Source organism: Carassius carassius, chromosome 40 (genome assembly GCF_963082965.1).
Source record: "Carassius carassius chromosome 40, fCarCar2.1, whole genome shotgun sequence".
Lineage (NCBI taxonomy): Eukaryota > Metazoa > Chordata > Actinopteri > Cypriniformes > Cyprinidae > Carassius > Carassius carassius.
The window spans coordinates 25,232,713-25,245,488 of record NC_081794.1 but is presented as its reverse complement, the minus strand read 5'-3'; the positions used below and the strand labels follow the sequence as shown (position 1 = coordinate 25,245,488).

The following is a 12,776-nucleotide window of genomic DNA, read 5'->3' as shown; positions in this document are numbered from 1 at the left end:
CAGTCACCGGACCTGAACCAAATCGAGATGGTTTAGGGGTGAGCTGGACCACAGACAGAAGGCAAAAGGGCCAACAAGTGCTAAGCATCTCTCGGGGAACTCCTTCAAGACTGTTGGAAATCTATCCCACCAAATTCTCCAAATCAGCAAGCTTTGCTTTTCTTGTTAAACATTTTTGAAGTTCAGTAAACGTTTTCATCCTTTAATTCACATTTAAATAGCAATTCACTATCCTGTTTGCTACCTCAATTCAATCTAAATTTCGGTTCAATTCAAATAAAATGTATTTTCATATCAATCCAGAATGGCACACAACCCTGTTGCACATTGTTTCATCACATTTGCTGGCCTTTAGTGTAAGTGATTGTGCAAGGTTAACTCTCATACTGTCTATATGGATAGAGTTCAGGGTATGTTTGGAAATGCCATGCTGAGATTGATCCAAATGCAGCATATGTGGCAGTATATGCAGACAGACAATACCTATCTTATCAATACCTATTTTACACACGAGTGCTCACACATTTTCTGTCCCTGCTGCAGAGGTGGCGTTTTCTGCATGGCTCTGGTAGGACTTCAGCCAGTTCGTTTCTGTCTGGATGTTGTTTCACTGCGTGGGTTTCACTTCGGCCCAGGAAAACCCATGAATATATTCAAACTTTCCTCTACAGCTTGAACTCATCAGCTATCCAAATGGCACTTTGACAGATATTCAAATATGGGGGAAAAACTCATAAATTACACCTCATGCAATTTCATTGTGTTGGAAGAGAAAAAAGAAAAGATTCATGTATAACACTGTAAAGTATCAAAGTCACACGGAGATATGAGTAAACCGTATTAGAACAGAACAAGTGGAGAATGTCACTGCACACAGAGCATCCACAGAAAGAAGAGAGGAAGGTTTAAAAATGAGAGATATCATGGCACGGTATGTGAATCACATGCTGTTGAACAGAAATGTACCATGCAGAGAGGAATGCAAATGATATCACATTTTTTTTTACTTCCATATTCTGACACATTTACAGAATATTATAAAACAGAATATTTACTGTTAAATAATGCAAGTTGGGACTTTATTTTATCAGTCTGGGTTTGATTGTATTGAAAGAATAGGTGGATAGCAATTCTACTGACCTACTTGTATTTTGACAAAGGCTTGCTTGAAAGTAAAAAAAAAAAAAAAAGTAAGAAACTAGAAGCAATAATTAATCCAGAAATAAAAATTGCCTTTATTTACTCAACCTCCTACTGTTCCAAACCTGTATGGATTTACTTCTGTTCAGAAAAAAAAGAAGAAAAAACTTTTCTTTTTTTTCTACTATGGAAGTCAATAGGCATCAACGGTTGCCAAGATGATTGAAAATATCTTCTTTTTTATGTTCCACACAAATAAATTCATAAAGGTTTGGCATAACCTGAGAGTGAGAATTTTTTGGTAGACTATGATAATTTTAATTATTTCATTATACGTCCTTATCTGTGCAAACTTGGTTACACAAGAAAAGTTATTTCAAAAGATGAGAAAATATATATTTGATGAAAGGTTATGAAAACTTTTTTCTAAAAAAAAAGAAAAAAAAGATGAAAAATACATTAAAGAAGTTTTATTTATTTATTTTTTTTTTTTTTTTTTTTTGCAACTGTCTTTAACTTCCGTTATACTTCTTCCAAGCCACCTCTGCATTAGCAAATGATTTCTCTACATTCCACCTTTTCTTGCTTTTCTTTCTCACAAAGGGAATGCAATGTTCTTCATTGTCTGCATAACCTTGGAGATAATGTAGAGAACGAGAAAGAGGGATTAAAAAGGAGAAAGATGGTTGACGCTAAATTGAAGTGTTTATCTATTACACAGAGGCATCAGAGTAAAATTCTAGTTAGTATGTAGATGCATTGAAGTATGAGTGTTCATGCTACTGCCATGTAGTTTGTGTACGAGTAGCTGCTGGAAAAGAGCAGTGAGGAAGGAGACAAATCAATATAAACGATGGGGAGAAGTGGCTATCATTCAGGGGGGAAACAGGTGCAATATCTCTCTCAGATAGGAGCCCATCCATCACAGCCAGACTTTAATTTGAGATATTTAGGCCCCCTTCTGCTGATTGTCTCTCAGCATGTGTGTGTGTGTAGGGGTGGCAGGTGGAGGGTGACAGTGAGGGGTTACCTGTTTAAAATAAAGCAGAAAAAAGCTTAAAAATAGTGGAAATGTTGAGGTCTGATGGCGGAAATTGACATGTGAAAGTGAGGGGAATTGTCAAAAAAAAGTGTCTCTGTTCTAATGTCAAGTGAACTGCCTTTCATTACAACTGTAATGAACTGATTTGAAATGTTCCAAATACAATTCAGCTCTCTGTGTTATACAAATGGCACCCTTCTTGCACTCTTCTGTAGCTAAGATAAAACATATTATTGCAAAAATAATACGTGAATAATAGTGAAAATAAATGAAATAGTAGAAAAAGAGAGTAGAAATATATAGTATTGCAATTTACATTACTTTTCTATGTTAATATATTTTAAAGTGCAATTAATTACTTGACTTACTTTAAAATGCAATTATTATAAAGTTTGGAGTCGACAAGAAGTCTCTTATGTTCATCAAGACTGCATTTATTTGATTAAAATCACACTAAAAACTGAAATATTGTTAAATAGTATTACAATTACAAATAATTGTATTCTGTTTTAATAAATGTAAAAAATAAAACTTATTCCTGTGTTGGCAAAACTGAATTTTCAGTAGCAGTTACTGCAGTGTCACATGAACCCTCAGAAATGATCCAAATTTGCTGATTTGTGAACAGTTGTGCTGCTTAATATTTTTGTGGACACTCTCTGCAACATTGTACATGTCTTTACTGTCTCTTTTAACCAAATTAACGGATTCTTGTTGGTTAAAAGTAGTAATATCTTTCAAATAAATAAATAACCACTACTGCAAGAACACACATTTATTATATTTATATATATATAAACATGTAAAACAGACCACTATTAAACTTTTTTGTTTATATTTTTAGCTACCAAGTTCATTTTAAGTTTAAAATAAATAATGATTTATTTAACTCCATCTGCAATCTATTTTTGGAGCTTTTTGCAAAGCATTAGGGGAATGCATTCTTTTTGAAGGACATATCTATATATGCTGCCTTTGAATTTGGCTAAAAGAAAGCATGTATAATGCCTAGCTACGTAGACAGCTCGGTAGCTTTTGGAACAGAGTTGGAAAGCGCTGTATTGTTGCCTTGAACACTGAAACGCATCAAAATGATTTTCATTTTCTTTAACTTTTTTCCAGGCTGCTATCAGTTCAATAGCTTGTGCATCAGAGTTAGTGCATTATACGTTTCAAGACTTTCAGAATAGCAGTAACCGTGTCACAGCAGTGACGGATATATCTGTAACTGTACCAAGGTGACATTTTAATTGTGTGCCAGCAGACGCGTGCACACGAACTCACACACGCAAGCAGCTCTGCCTGTGATAAAACACTGTATAAATGACTCCCTTTATTGAAGCTTTAAACTACATATGGCCCAAGGTGAAAGGAGTGCAAATAATCTCAATTATTGATCGGCGTTGGGCAGAAGGCTCTCCGCAGGAGTGTTGTTGATGGTTGATGGCATATCCGGATGAGTGATCTGGTCGGATCTCTCGCTCTGGATGAAAATGATAATGGATACTCTGATACACACACACACACACACACACACATCCAAGTTCAGTAGCAGGAGCTATCATTGCTGAGGACACGAAGGAGGGTGAGAGCTGCTGCTCTGTCCCTCCATTAAAATTACATGGGTGAAGAGAAAGGAACAGAGACAGGAAAGCAAGAAGAAAGATCCTAGCAAGGGTTAGAGATGCAGTAAGAAAATAAAGAGATAAGAAAAACCAGAGCACAGAAAGAAAGAACTTAAAGGTGTTGTTCACTTAAAAATTTAAATTCTGTCATCTTTTTTTTAAGCTTCATGTTGTTTCCTCTATGACTTCCTTTTTTCTGCAGAGCACAAAATAATACATTTTGAAGACGGTTACGGTTGTGCTATTTCCATGGAAATAATGGCGACTTAAGCTTTCAAGCAACAAAAAAGCATCATGAAATAGGTCCATATAACTCATGCAGTATAGATCAATCTTCTGGATTCATAAAAAGACATTTGACAATCTTTTCCTCCAGTAAGCTGTTATTTGTTGTGACTAGAATATTAAGTGAGTGGGCTAAACCGGATCATTCGGATTCATTCATATGAATCAAATACTGATGATTCAAGAGATCCATTCACGAATTGAACATATCTTTTTTCCAGTCAGTTATAATGTGGCATCAGAACAAAGCACACGAGTCATATGGAGCACTTTTATGCTGCAGTTCTCAGGTATTAATTGAAAAAGAGCCTTGAAAAAAATCTTTCAATTTTCCTTTTTGTTTTCTGCAGAAGAATGTCTCGCAGTTATGGGACAACTTGAGGGTAAGTAAATGTTGACAAAGGTGTCATTTTTGGATTAAATATTCCTTGAACTAAGGCCTTGATGTTAGCTATGTATTATTTTGTGGTAATAATCCAAAAAATATTCATTTATGGACAATCTTTCCCATCTTTTAACCATAGTAACTAGAATTAAGTGTAGTGAACCAGACTCTGATTAGCATTTCTGAACTATCTCCTTGCCAGTCAGTTATTGTCTTTTCAGAATACAGTACGCGTTTCATATATAACATTTTTTATGATGCATTTTTATGAAGTTACATAGTTTTGGAATGGCATGAAGGTGAGTAAGTGATGAAAGAGCTGTCATTTTTGGATAAACCATTCCATTAACTGTTTGAGTCATTAGAAGGGTTCAGCTGGCCTGTCGCTCACCTTTCTACCACCCATTCAGTCTCCAGGATATCTGAAGGCCCTGGTCAATCACACAATAAGTACACGGGATTACCGTGGATCTTTGCTGCAGCCCACGGTAGTGATATCCTCCTCTGTACAGCACTGCCTGGCCATTCACTCCCTCAATGCTCTTGCACTGCATCAGCGATGGCTTTCTTAAAAGAGAGAGCTTATTCAGCTGCATTATGCATTGAGATCGCTTTAAGAGAGAAGCAGAGAGAAGCAGAGATAAGCGGCTCAGGTTTGTGTGAATGAAAAGAGCCACTGGGCTGGTTGAAATAAGGAACTTGATGCTTTGGAGTGTAAAGGGAGTGTAAAATAACTAAGAAGTGTGTAAAGGACGTGTTGTGAAGTATCTCTGAGCCATATCATATACTTTAGCAGCATTTTCTTTTCTCTGAAGTCCATTTATCATGTTAAAGGTTTCTTGCTGCAAAAAACAGTAATCTTTTAGTTTTTCATGAACATTTGTCTCCTTCTACGTGACCTTTAGAATTAATAAACACTACATATTTAGCTACTGTTCCATTAGTATTTCTACAGTACATAAATGCCCTTTTTGAATGTAAAATGAGTAACCTCAGTTACAAGTTGTGGATTTGCTGTGTATTCTAGTGTATTTGATGGATACAAAATCTTATTTACACTACCAATCAAAAATGTATAGTTCTTAAAGAAATGTCTTATGCGCACCAAGCCTGCATTTATTCAAAACAACAGTAATACAGTGAAATATTATTGCAATTTAGACCTTTTCCTTTTTTATTTATTTTCATATAATTTATTCTGTGAAGTTTTTCAGTCTTGCTTTTTAATTTTCTTCAGTGTCAAATCTTACTGAAATCATTCTAATATTCGGATTTGTTGCTCAAGAAGCATAACAAATTTTTAAAGAATGTAAAAAGGACAGCATTTGTTTGAAATATAATAACAATGCAAAATCATTTTTGTCTCTTTTTGTCAATTTAATTGGTCCTTGCTGAATAAAAGTATTAATTTCTTTATAAAAAAATAAATAAATCAGACTGAACCCACACACAAAACAACACATGCAGAAATATGAAAAATAAATAATAATAAATAAATGAAAATAATGTTTGGTAAACATTTGCCAAATCAGACGATACCTGTTTGATACCTGATTATAATTTAATCTAATTTTAACTCAACATTAACTTTATTCTAATTTATTTCATTTTTATTTTAGCATTATTTATTTACTGTATTTTTTCCCCTCCATTTTCAGGAGCATAGCGATGATGTACAATAGTGATTTCATCCATCACTTAATTTTGAAAGTAGGTTTACCTTGTTACAACAATTCCTGGTCTTTCAGTTGTTCATCTCTAACATTACAATCCTTCAGAAGAACACAGAGAGCCACAAAATAACAACATCCATTGGACTTCCCCACATCTGAATACACTGTCAGAGAAACAAATCTGCAAAAAGTGTTCCTTTAACTCATATATACCTTTGTACATCACCAAATGGATACATGTTACTAACCTAAGGTACCCTTTAATGGGTAGATAAGGTAGATGTGTGTTTTTTGTTTGTTTGTTTGTTTGTTTTTTTCTGACAATGTATCAGCTGGGATGTTTCTTGTGTTTGGGAATAAAAGAAGAGTTGCTTACCCTGAAAATAGGTTTTATGTATATTCAGGCTTACATATGTGTATATGTGCTTTCTGCATGACCCATTTTTTCATCTTATTTCCATAATGGTCTGGTTGGACTGGGAATAGAGCGTCTACATAGTGCATTGAATTATTTAATTTCAAAAGAGCACGTAAAACGTTGATATGGTGTTTAATTTGGTTGTTTTATGGAGATGGATAGGCTGGGGGTTTTATGGGAATGGTCAAGGGGTTCAAGGTTAATCTGGACATGTGGGTCTATAGTACACACACACACACACACATGCACACACTCAAATACATAAGTGTGTTCAGCTGTTATTGACCCTCGTGTTCATGTCCCTGGACCTGTGCCATTTCATGTCATCACTCCCTCTCAATTCCAATTGAATTCTGATGAGGGCGACATAGGGACATGTCAAATCTTGCGTTCTCGATCCCCTCCGTCTCAGGGTTCCCATCTGTTTTGAGCTGATTAGACCTCATTTAGCTCATCCTCAAAGCCGTCTCTCCCTCAGAGCTGTCTCCCTCCCTCTGTGCTGATCTTCTCTCTTGGATCTGTCTGTCTCTTGTTACCAACTGGTCAAAAGAGGATTCCTCATTAAACCCAATGCTAGCGCATCTGCTGTAGCTGGCTCTGGGGAATTGGACTCTTGTTGGGACACGGCTTTGTTTTCACCAGTAGCTCAGATCACTAGTAGCTCTGCTTCTTCTACTGTCTGCTCTGATCTTGAGCACAAAAGGCAAACCAAGACCTGCCAGCTCGGGGTTTCTAAAGTAAGTTCAGGAGGGATCTTTGGACTATCCCTGCCTACTGATTTCAGACACTGATTGAAGCCTGTCTTTGTAAAGGCTTGTTTGATCCCGGGAAGAGATAGGATGCATTTCGGCATCATCTGTGAGATAAATTCCGTCCACTGACTGTTGTGCATTCAACTCTTTTTATTTTTATTTTTTGTCCTAGAGTGTCCCACAAATCTGTGCAAACTTTAACAGATGGACGAGATCAGGTTTTTTTTTTTTTTTTACTGTGGGATGTTTGCAGTGTTGCAACGGATCAAATGAAAATAGGCGGATAATACAGTTTGAGATGGGCTGATATTGTGTCATATTCCTAGCACATCACGTCCTCTCATTTATGACAGCTAGAGATGGAGTCTGGATGAATTTAAGTGGATGTCACAGCTCACCTCCTATTATTTTAAATGCCGTTTTCTACTTTGTGGTTTATTCTAGGAATGCTGATGCAGAATTTTACTATTCAGAAGGGATTATGCCACACCGCCCCTAACACATAACAGCTGCCACAATACAGTTGTACAAACATCCAATGAAAATTATAGATATGAAAATTATGTCTCTGAGGGAAATCTCAACGCCAGAGTGTGATTCTATATTTGGTTACACTTGCCATAATAATGAGTATTTCTGACACTCATGAAGTGCTTTCCAAACAGATTTCTAACATGAGTTATGGGTTTGATCTATATATTAAATCTACAGATAGTGTTCATTTTGCATCTCAGTGCAAAATTAGATTCTGTAGATTCAGGTAATATGATGTTAGAACAGTGCAACTCCCTTACTGGGTTTCACTGGTGCAACATCTAGGGGTCCAAATATCTAAGACCACTTGCGGAAACTACTGTTTTGCATTTGTTGGCATCTAATACAAGCTTTTTCCTTTCAAATGATATTATCAGCACAACAAACTACCTGGAACATTTTATAAACATCGGCATGAACTCAACAAGAGTAAAACCTGATGCTCAATGTTCTCCAGCATGATTTTGAATGTTCCAAAGAGCATCTTGTGCTTTTATTGAAAGCAATACCATCTGGTCTTTTGCATAAAGGAGTTCACTTGGTTAATTTCACAAATTAGCTTAAATTTGATGAGCAGGTGAATATTTTATTTTATTTTATTTATTTATTTTTTTTGTGTGTGTGTAAATGTGCAAAAACATGTTTTACTCAATTTAAGTTTAAATGTATATATATCAGCAACACAGAAACCGCTTGAGGTCTAATCCCTCTCGCATGTCACAAATTCTATAATCTCTGTGAGATTAAATTAGCATGTACATAAACACCAGACCCCGGCGCTTGGTACATGAATATCTCTATTAATAGTATGACAATGATGTGTGAGAAACAACGACTTAACAAGTGCATTACGTGGATTAATTCTGGTTCTCTTTCATAATTCACAACATGCCGAAACTGTTCATTGCACTTTTGTTTCATCTGGGAACAAACTGTCAGGGAAAAACTGCATTTTAGAGCCACTTGAGATATCCAGCATTGCTAGTAATTTATCTATCTTTTCGAGTCCTCAAAAGAACCTGAAACAGGTCCTTGATGTTGCTCAAATGTCTCTTGGTGGCAGCTCTTTTTTTTTTTTAAAACCTTGTGATTCACTACTTTGTGGCAGTGAAAAGCGAAGCACACACCTGCTTTTATATGTAAATGTTGACTCACACTCATAATTGAGGCTCACACACACTTCAGGTATGAGTTTTTGCACTGGTGGGTTGCAATCAGGACTTCTACTCCAATCTCTGCCAGCATCAAGCCAGTTTTTATCTCGCTCTGAAGAGTCAGGCAGCAAAACAACCTTCCCTCAACCTTCCCTCATCTCAGCCTCGACAGTCAACCTCTCATGTCTTACCAAAAAAAAAAAAAGGAGGGCAAAAAACTGTTAGTTCTAAAGGGTGCCGGGATTAATCATCGGCTTGTTTCCTTCTGGAGTCTTAGCACTGAAAGTATTGCAGCTTTCATGACTAAACGATTGGGGATAAGCGCTCATAATTTGAAGATGCTGACAGGTCAGTGATTTAGCTGGAGCTTGAGAGGAACACAACACTTACACCAAGAGTTATGAGCTCTCTGTTTTTTTTCTCCACACTCCTTAGCTCTTCATTACTGTCCTGGTTAGAAAGTCCACATCAGCAAAACGCACAGATTCAAATGATTTCAGCACAGAAAACGTCCTACCTTAATTGAGTCCTTTTCCACCAGCAGAAATAGATGGATGGAGGCTTGGAATCAGTAAAATCCAAATGCTTGTCCAACTCTCTTCCTTTATCTGCCCTCACCCTCTTTCTCCTCTTCGTTTCACCTTGCCTTCGTTGTTTTAGTTCCTTGTTTTCTCATCTACTCTCTCTCTGAAGTCTACCGTTCTTGTTCATCCTGTACAGTGCAGAAGCGGATACAGATGCGCGTGCCGCTAGTGGGGAACGGAAAAAGAGAGGTGAGCGAACGCGCGCGCGAAAGAGAGTGCCGAAGTGTATGTCCCTGCGGTTGAGAATGAACTGTGTGTGTGTGTGTGTGTGTGTGAGAGAGAGAGAGAGAGAGAGAGAGAGAGAGAGAGAAAGAGAAAGAGAGAGAGAGTGCCAGTGAGTGAGCTGGTCACAGGGAAAACGACTGAGCGGAATGAGGAATGCTTTGCTGACTGGCTCTCTGGCTCGTGGCGCGCGTGATTGGAGAGAGTGCGACCCCTGTCAGGTCTCCGGAGTGAGGGATCTTCATCAGATAGATTAGAGAGATGGAGCCTCCCCTCCATCCCTCGTTTTCTCCTTTCACCCCTCCCTCTCTCCCTCTCTCCCACCCGTCAGTCCCGCGCGCGATCGGTGCGGTCATCGCAGGGATATGCTAATCATTCCGTTCTAACGGGGAAACGTGTCTCTTCCAAACCAATGCACTTGCAGATGTCCTGTGTTAGTCTGGTTTGTTGGTCTCTCTCTGTGTATCATTTTGTTTTTGTGTGCAGGTAAATAGTGGCCAGCGAGCTTGTGTGGGAATGACTTTGGCTTGGTACAATGACTTCCAAATTAAATTCCATTTCAGTTCCAGAATTGAAACTGACAAAACGGAATGCATTTGAATTTGAACTTGGAGTGAAATGCAAATTTTATTTATTTATTTATTTATTTATTTATTTATTTATTTATTTATTTATTTATTTATTTATTTATTTATTCATTCATTTATTCATTCATTTATTCATTCATTCAGTTTACATCAAACAAAAAACATTTTATACAATGTATATTTAATAATGCTATCTGAATATATATTGCAGAATACTGCATTGTGTAATTTGTAGCCAAAGTATAATTTAAGAGTATTGATGGCTGGTTTAATTGTTTAGACAGTGTAAAACTCAATTTAGCTAATTCTGTTCATAGAAATGTCTATTTAGGAAAAGGTTTTGAGAAATTGTTGTGCATATAAACAGGCATAATTAATCAAATAATGATAAAAAGTTGTGTTGGCTTGAAATGCCCCTATAAATTCATCTCCCTGTCCAATTCAATATCCCATTTAGATCATGAATTAAAAAAGAGCTGAAAAGGAATCTTTCCCTACTACAACGACAATGGGTATCATTAGTTCAAAACAAAACAGTACTGAAGTGATTTCCAAATGCTTCTCCCACCCCCTAAAATGCTAATCATGTTGTTTGCATGTTTATGTATTTATTTATTTATGTATGTGTCTCTGCGAATATTTAAACCATTACTCTTCAGAAATGGCAGGTCTTCATTAATGCTGACCTATTTTTGAGGGATTCCTGCTGCTCAGCAGCACCAGCACATTGATGGATGTGGGGAGCATTCATACGCACAAAAATATTATACACTGGGGTTCTGAGACCACTAGGGGAAAACTTTCTGTTTTTCTAATTCAAACCTTTTCAACAAATGATATGCATATTTTTTTTTTTACTGAAAGTCTGAAATTGTACTTTCCCCTTCATAATTTGGTGCAGTGCTGCTTTCAGAAACTAGTTGCCATGATGGCTGAATGTATGAATTTAGGCTGGAGTCTTTTACACTCAGCACCAACTCCTACCCTCATAAAGTGACAGGCAAATATAGATGGTGATATGTAACCTTTAAGGTTTTGTCATTATGAGGAGCCGTGTGTCTTGACGGCCATCACTCATATGAAAGGTTAACTTCTCCGTTCACGTTTCTCATGCATCACAAATAACCAGACCTATTATTCATAAATGCAACACGAAATAATGTTTTTTCTTAAAGTGTACCTACAAGGTTCTTTTTGGAGCCGAAGTAAACCAACTTTTTAAACTGTCATGGTCAGAAAGAAAATAAGCGAAGATCTGTAAACTTCTCTTTGAATCAAAGATGTTTTTTTTTTTTTTTTTAGCATGTCTGACAAAATGTCTTATTCTTCCTTTCATAACCTTGTTCAGTTTCTGTGCAGAAAAAAAAAGCAATGACATCATAGATGCCTGAAGTTTTTAATGGGTTGTCCTTCAGGATGGCATAGGGAAGAAAGAACATGGTTTTTATCACTGTCCTCCACCATATTAATTTTTCTGGACTGTCACATATAAATTATTTACTTTTTTAATGTTAAAAACTCATTTAATATCTAAAACTGATCCATTTTACAGTATATGTATAAGGAAACCATTTTTTTTTTCTTGTTTTCGTTGTATTTATCTTAACGTTCGGTTTGTTGCCTTTTCTATTCCATTTTGTTTTTCTTCTATGCATATCTAGATAATGTCTCATTTAAATAAAAGTTACAAAAGGTCATAAAAAAATAAAAAAATTGCATGCCTTACATGCTTCCATTATCTGTTATTGTTTGGTTCTGTAATAAGTAATGTCAGGGATAAGGACATTTCCAGATTCAAAATCCAACCAAAAACACTCCAAATGCAAATAATCAAGAGATCCAAGAGAGTTCAGATCACAAAACCTCTTTTGAGTGAGTGAGTGAGTGAAGTGACATTCAGCCAAGTATGGTGACCCATACTCAGAATTTGTGCTCTGCATTTAACCCATCCGAAATGCACACACAGAGCAGTGAACGCACACACCCGGAGCAGTGGGCAGCCATTTATGCTGCGGCGCCCGGGGAGCAGTTGGGGGTTCAGTGCCTTGCTCAAGGGCACCTAAGTCGTGGTATTGAAGGTGGAGAGAGAACTGTACATGCACTCCCCCCACCCACAATTCCTGCCGGCCTGGGACTCGAACCCACAACCCTTCGATTGGGAGTCCGACTCTCTAACCATTAGGTCACGACTTCCCAATGATGTCTGACTTTTCAGACATCATTTACACCTGCATTTCTTGTGAACACCTGAGAATAATGTTAATACCTGGTCTAAATGGCGCCTATGTTTTGTTGTGGCACTTTCAGTAATCATTGTGAACAAGCTAATTATAATTACCTCATTACAACTTAATGCCTGACAGGAATATTCTACA

The 12,776-nt window shown here is 36.9% G+C and overlaps 1 protein-coding gene across 1 annotated transcript in view; it reads right to left on the bottom strand.

The window, feature by feature from the left end:
• LOC132122465 (cadherin-12-like) overlaps positions 1–10,067 on the bottom strand; it is a 117,602-nt gene extending 107,535 nt beyond the window's left edge. The window contains exon 1 of the mRNA XM_059532753.1: positions 9,526–10,067. The gene's annotated coding sequence lies outside the window, so the exon portion shown is untranslated. The remainder of the gene's footprint in view (positions 1–9,525) is intronic.
• Between the last annotated feature and the right edge of the window lie 2,709 nt (positions 10,068–12,776).